General features: G+C 49.2%; 2 long non-coding RNA genes across 2 annotated transcripts in view; one reads left to right on the top strand and one right to left on the bottom strand.

Annotated features, from left to right (window-relative positions):
• Positions 1 to 3,895, bottom strand: part of LOC109308829 — an 11,728-nt gene extending 7,833 nt beyond the window's left edge. Inside the window, exon 1 of the long non-coding RNA XR_002100712.1 lies at positions 3,842 to 3,895. This is a non-coding gene — a long non-coding RNA (uncharacterized LOC109308829). The remainder of the gene's footprint in view (positions 1 to 3,841) is intronic.
• Positions 921 to 1,545, top strand: LOC109308827. The gene is made up of 2 exons (XR_002100711.1): positions 921 to 1,450; positions 1,489 to 1,545. It is a non-coding gene; the product is annotated as an uncharacterized LOC109308827 (long non-coding RNA).
• Positions 3,896 to 6,140: the final 2,245 nt, after the last annotated feature.

The following is a 6,140-nucleotide window of genomic DNA, read 5'->3' as shown; positions in this document are numbered from 1 at the left end:
CACAGCCCACAGTGGGAATGAACTTCAAAACACCAAGAGGAGCTCTCTAAATCCCTCGTCATGCTGTCACTTTTCCACAGCCCACAGTGGGAATGAACTTCAAAACACCAAGAGGAGCTCTCTAAATCCATCGTCATGCTGTCACTTTTCCAATAAATTTGGGAAACCAAGTGTGTTCCCCTGTTCCATTTATTTCTAAATTGTCTTGCTTATTTAAGGAAGTGTTTTGAGAGCTCAGGGGTCCTGTGCTCTTAATGGCATGGGACATTTAATAGATTTCATAGATTTTAGGGTTGGAAGGGACCTTTTAGATCATTGAGTCCAACCCCCTGCCCTGGTTAGAAAGAGTACTGGGTTCAGATGACCTCAGCTAGGTGTTTGTCCAGTCTCCTCTTAGTCATCTGTACCCTTCCGTGATGCCTTCTGTCAGTCATACAATCATAGAAAATGAGGTTTGGAAGGGACCACAGGAGGTCGCATCTAGTCCAATCTCCTGCTCAAAGCAGGACCAGCCCCAACTAGATCATTGCAGCCAGGGCTTTGCTGAGCTAGGCCTGAAAAAACTCCAAGGATGGAGATTCCACCACTTCTTCAGGTAACTTGTTCCTGTGCTTCACCACCCTCCAATGAGTCTTTTTTCCTAATATCCAACTTAAACCTCCCTTGTGGCAACTTGAGACTCTTGCTCCTTGTGTCATCTGCCTCCACTGAGAACAGTCCAGCTCCATCCTCTTTGGAGCCCCCTTCAGGTAGTTGAAGGCTGCTGTTAAATCCCCCCTCTCTTCTCTTCTGCAGACTAAGTAAGCCCAGTTCCCTCAGCCTCTCCTCAGAAGTTATGTCTCCCAGCCTGTAACTATTTTCACTGCCCTTGAGTGGACTCTCCAACTTGTCCACATCCTTTCTGTAGTGGGGGGCCAAAACTGTCACCTGCAAACTTGCTTAGGGTGCAATCCATCTTATCCAGATAGTTAATGAAGATATTGAACAGAACCAGCCCCAGTTCTTAGAAAGCCCAGAGGTTCCTGGCTAGATGGGTTAGTTGTTCTGCTCAGGGTCATACCAAAGACCGAATCTGGGGGCAGGATGGACTTTTTTTTCCCTTAGCATGAACTGTGGTGGTTTTTGTGTTAAAGCATAGTCCTTTCCCTAGGATCTTCTGAGTGGCAGGACACTGGAAGTGCCCTCATTGCCTGCTGCTTTAAATATGGCATGTGATAAGGCACTTTGGGTATTGTTCCTGTGTATATTTGAAGTAGCAATTATGGGGATTCATGTCCCAGGTACGTGCTTATATTAAGGCCCATATCTCCTCATAAACAGTGATACGTAGGGAAGGAGCTAGTGCAGTGATTTGTAGCCAGGGTGCCATGAGGCCCTTTGGAGGGTGCTGCACAGTGTTAGTGCTGTTGTGTGCAAACACAGGCACACGATTCAAAGATGAGCCCAGAGAGTCCAAATAGGAATCCAAAGCATGAGAAACGTTCTTAGTCCCTGTGTCCAAGTTCTTTGCGACAGAATTGCCCTCATTTTCTCTTGGGCTAGTGAGTGAAAGCCAACAGCTTGTAGTTTCCAAGGGGGTACCTTGGGCTTAAGGAAAAGTTATGGGGCAATAGGAAGTTTCATTTTGACCTGGGAGAAATTTTACAGTCTTTGAATTCTCCTTTGCCTGACAAAGGGCATTTGGCCCCAAAAGCTTGCAAATAAAAAATGTTTTTGAAATGATCTATTTAGTCTAATAAAAGATATCACCTCTACCCCAAGAGTTTTATCTGCCTGTGCCTGTAGACCAACATGGCTACAGCCAATATTCCTTGGGCTTAATGAGTGGTGCCTTGAGTCTAATGAGCTAGTGAGCTGGGACAGAGGTGACTGAGGGGTTTCAGTTCCTGCTTTGATGCATGAGGGGAGATGAACTGTTACCTCCCAAATATGCCTGCCTTTGTGCCCCAAAGCTTGTAAAAAAAAATAATTTTTCCAACTATTTAGCTTGTCTAATAAAAGATATCACATCTACCTAAAGAACAGTGTCTGCTTACGTCCTTAGACCAACGCAGCCGTAGCCAACACCCTGACCGGCACAGGCACTTGGGGCCGCAGTCTCATGAATATAATATCCAGCCACCAGAGGGCGGTAGGATGGAGCTCACGGTCTTGGAGCCTGTGGAAAGTAGCCTAGTGCCCTGCCCGAAGTTTAATCTGTGCTTACTGGTAGCTGTGTCCTGTCCTGTCCCTGGGAGAAAGAGGTTGCTGGACCTTTTCTGAAGCCCAGTAGCCAGTACTAAAAGCTGCGTAAATTGGCTGCTGATGCAATCATGAATGTGAGTTTACTGAGCAGTGGTTTGCGGGCTTGTCTGCAGGAAGCTTATACTGGCACAGACAAAAGGTGAATACAAGGTGCTATAGTTACCCTGATACCAGGCCCTGTGAGGATTTGGTTAGGCTGGAATTAGTGTCTTCTGGTTAAACTTGCTCCTTTTTGAAGGGCTTTGAAGGTTACATGTGGAGGTGGTGGGGAGGGCGGGGAAAGTCACTTGCTGTAGAGCAGTGAGAGCCAACCTTTCCGGCAGGTGTTGCCTAACTGAGCCCTGTACCTTCCCCAAAACCCCTGATGTCCCTCCCCTGCTCAGTCTTCTCTGCTTTCTGTTTCCTGCCCCCTCCTCAGTCTGCTTCATGCCAAATGCAGAGGCTGCCTGTGCCACTTGTGCCATCCGTGCCACAGGTGGGGGCTTGCTGGTGCTTGTGAAGCAGCCCTGGAGCAGTGTGCAGAGCTTGCTAGACCCCCTTCTATGCAATAGTGTCCATCCTGTCAGCCAGGTGGACCCTAACGCTGCACTGCGCTTCCTCCTTGGGCCTTAGTACTGTCCTCTATTACAGTCTTGACCTCTTCAAGAGCTCTTCAGTCTCCTCACCACTCAGCCATAAGTGCTGCTTTACACAGCTCCATCCTGCTGCTGTTTGATGGGAGATTGTGCTATGCCTAGGCTGCTGCTTGTGGAAGGAGGCATCTGTCTACCTTTTTCCCTCTGAGGCCAGCAGCAATGGGGGAGAAACAAGTTTCTTGGTTATTGATGGGCATAGGGAGCAGTTGGGCAGTGGTGTCACTGTACATTGATGTGGTAGGCAAAGGAGTGATTTTTGTCATCTTTGGTTCTCAAGGCAGAGACGTGTCCTGGAAGGGTTGGTGGCCAGCAAGGAGTCTGGAGGTAGGAGGGGTTGAGAATAGCACTAGCTGCATTCAGTGCACTCTGTGATGGAGACTGCCATGCTTAGTTGGCTGTCATCCTCATTTGCAGATTGTTAGAAGCAGGTCCCTCCAGTTGGTGTGAATCAGTAAGGTTTCTTACCTGTCCTTGTTGCTGTCCCATTAGATCTACCTTGCAGGCTCATTATTGTAGAGGTGCTACCATGCACCGAGAAGAGTGAACAAACACATGGCTGAAAGGTTTCCAAACACCCCGACTTCAGGCTCATCTTCTGCTGCCATTTGCAGTGAAACACACCGGTAGGTTCTCAGGCTCTGTGCCTGGCTGCTTGCCCCATATCCATCTCTTCCCCTTGACAATCACTGCCCAAGATCTGCCCTGTTCTCATAGGCCTCTGCTAGCAGTATTGTGTCTAGGCTGAGAGGTTTCAGGAAAAGTGCTGAGGTACTTGTAGGTCTGAGAAGGATGTAGAGGACCAGAAAAAAATATGAGAGACAATCTGAACCATCTCTACGTCTATGCACTTACATGTGTGCTAGTGCTCTCTTCAGAGGGGTTAAAACTGGTCCGTTGTTTGTAAAGCTCTTTGTTTCTACATAGAGACAGAGTTATGGAGGGTGAGCTCCCACATTAGAAACCCACTTGGCTGGGACGGTTCAGTCAGGGATGATCCTGTCTTGAGCAGGGGGCTGGACTATATGGCTTTGTGGGGTCCCTTCCAGCCCTATGTTCCTATGGTTTCTATTGTTCATAGAAAATTGAGGATACACCAGTAGCATCATCGGGATATAGGCACCCAAGAGGAGAGGCTTCTAATGCTGTTACTGGGGACGATAACTTAAAGAGTTCAGCAGTTCTGAGCTCATTGGGCCATTTGCTCCCTGATCAGTTTGGGAACCTCTGACCTGTGTTCCCAGTCGAAGCTGAGACCTGCCTGTCTTTGGCTGGGTTCTGACATCAGTTTTAGTTCATGTCCAGTCAATTCCAGTGAAGTGTTTGGAGTCCTGGTTGGAAACCCTCTAGCTTTAACAGCGGTAGATGATTCACAAGCTGTTGCAATCTGAGCTCCCAGTCTCTAGTGACACAAAGTTTGCTGGGAGACTGGGGAACTTGGGGTTTGCTAACTAGGGGTGACAGTGCAAGAAGGCATGCGAGTCCCATAGCACTCCACTGAGCTCTGTGTTAGCTTTGCCTGCCTGCAGTGCAAAGACAGGGCAGTCCAATGGTTAGTGCCCCTAGGGTAAGGGAACCTGGCTTCAATTTCTGCTGTGCACCAGGCTTGTGCTTCCTGCTCCATCCAGTCCTGCACAGTGAAGTGCTAATGCTGCAGCCCCTCAGCATTGCTACAAGGATAACCGAGTTAACAAGATGATGAAGTCTCATATATGCCATAGACAGGCTTCCCACTTCCTCTTCCTGAAGAAGCCATAGGGTGTGTTCTCTCTCCCTCCGGGTGTTACACAGGGCCTCAGTTACTAAACACCTGTTTATAGTAACCATTGTGGGCATTGGTCTGGAAAACTGCCCTAAAGTGAGACTCTCTCCATAAACAGCAGCCAGTTTGGGGCCTCCAGGCAGGTGAGTGAGCTCTGCGCAGGGGGATTTATTATTTCTGTCCTCTGGTGCATTGTCTGGGTTTTCCTGCCTGCTGTGGCTGTTGAAATTTGCTGCCCTCATTGTCTGTCTTGTTTCAATATGGGCTGGGCAATTTGGTTGGGACTGATTTGTCTACCGTTTGGTCAGCCTGGTAGCTCCAGATGTCCCTAACAGATGGGGGCTTGAACTGCTGGGTGAAATCCCCTGACACTTTGTCGACTCTAAAGCCTTGCTCTGGGGCAGCAATCCCACAGCCCAGCTTGTGTTACCTGGTCTGGGAGACTTCTGTTAGAGATAGAGGGTTTTCACCATGGACCGCTCACCTTGATCCACACGACACAGTTACTGCAGTCATTTACCCCTGACTTTACTCCCTAGCAAGGAGCAAGTACAGGACTAGCTGGCTGCCTGCTTGTAGATGCTATTGGAGCACCTGGCCAGTAGATGACAGCAGAGCTGGTTTTCATTGAGGCTGGAGCTGAGGTTATAGCAGGGGTGGGCAATTATTTTGGGCAGAGGGCTGCTTACTGAATTTTGGCAAACCATCGAGGGCCGCTGACAGGCAGCCCAGGGCAGATAAATGTTAATTTTCTAAATTTTTTAGGGGCTCTGCGGGTCGGCTAGAATGGCCTGGTGGGCTGCATCCATGCTGCGTTTTGCCCACCCCCGGGTTATAGCATTGGGTAACACCTAGACCAGTGGTTCTCAATCTTTATTAGACACAAGTTGCCCTTGTTATACTCAAGGCACCCCTTGGAGAATACTAGCTCTTAAGTTTTCACTTGTTTTTTGACTACAGAAAAATAATAGCAATTCTGTATTGTGAAGAACTCTGACCACATCAGGGCAGAACTTTCTTAATGCAGTGGACTCTTATTTGAAAACTTTGATTTTTGTCTTGGGAATCATGGTAGCACACCTTGCAGTGCTAACTTTGTGCTGCACCCTTGAGAGGATCCCAGGGTTACTCCAGCTGAGAATCGCGGACTTAGGGAGCAGCAGGGTGCTCCAGGAGGCACCTGATCTGGCCAGGGTGTCAGGAGGCAGAGCTCTGTGTGGCACAGGCTGTGGCACTGAGTAACTGGTGCTGATGCTGCCCAAGTGCTGTGCTAGCATGGAGCAAGGGACCGCTGCCTGATGGGGATGGACTGTGTGGGCCCGGCTGGGGACCCCTACCCCTCTGCTGGCTGGTTCAGGGTGGTACCCAAAGCTGGCTGCTGCCAGAGGCCACCTCAGCACCCAGGGTCCACAGCAAAGGCAGCAGGTTGGAGGTGAGGCAGGGGGGAATTGCATGGTGTCTTTGTTGGGGGGAGCCCTATACCACTTTGGATTGTGTTTGTG

The sequence above is a fragment of the Crocodylus porosus genome, unplaced genomic scaffold (genome assembly GCF_001723895.1).
Source record: "Crocodylus porosus isolate Cpor-Errol unplaced genomic scaffold, CroPor_comp1, whole genome shotgun sequence".
Taxonomy (NCBI): Eukaryota; Metazoa; Chordata; order Crocodylia; family Crocodylidae; genus Crocodylus; species Crocodylus porosus.
Note: the sequence above shows the minus strand (reverse complement) of the source record. Positions and strands in the feature narration are given on the sequence as shown.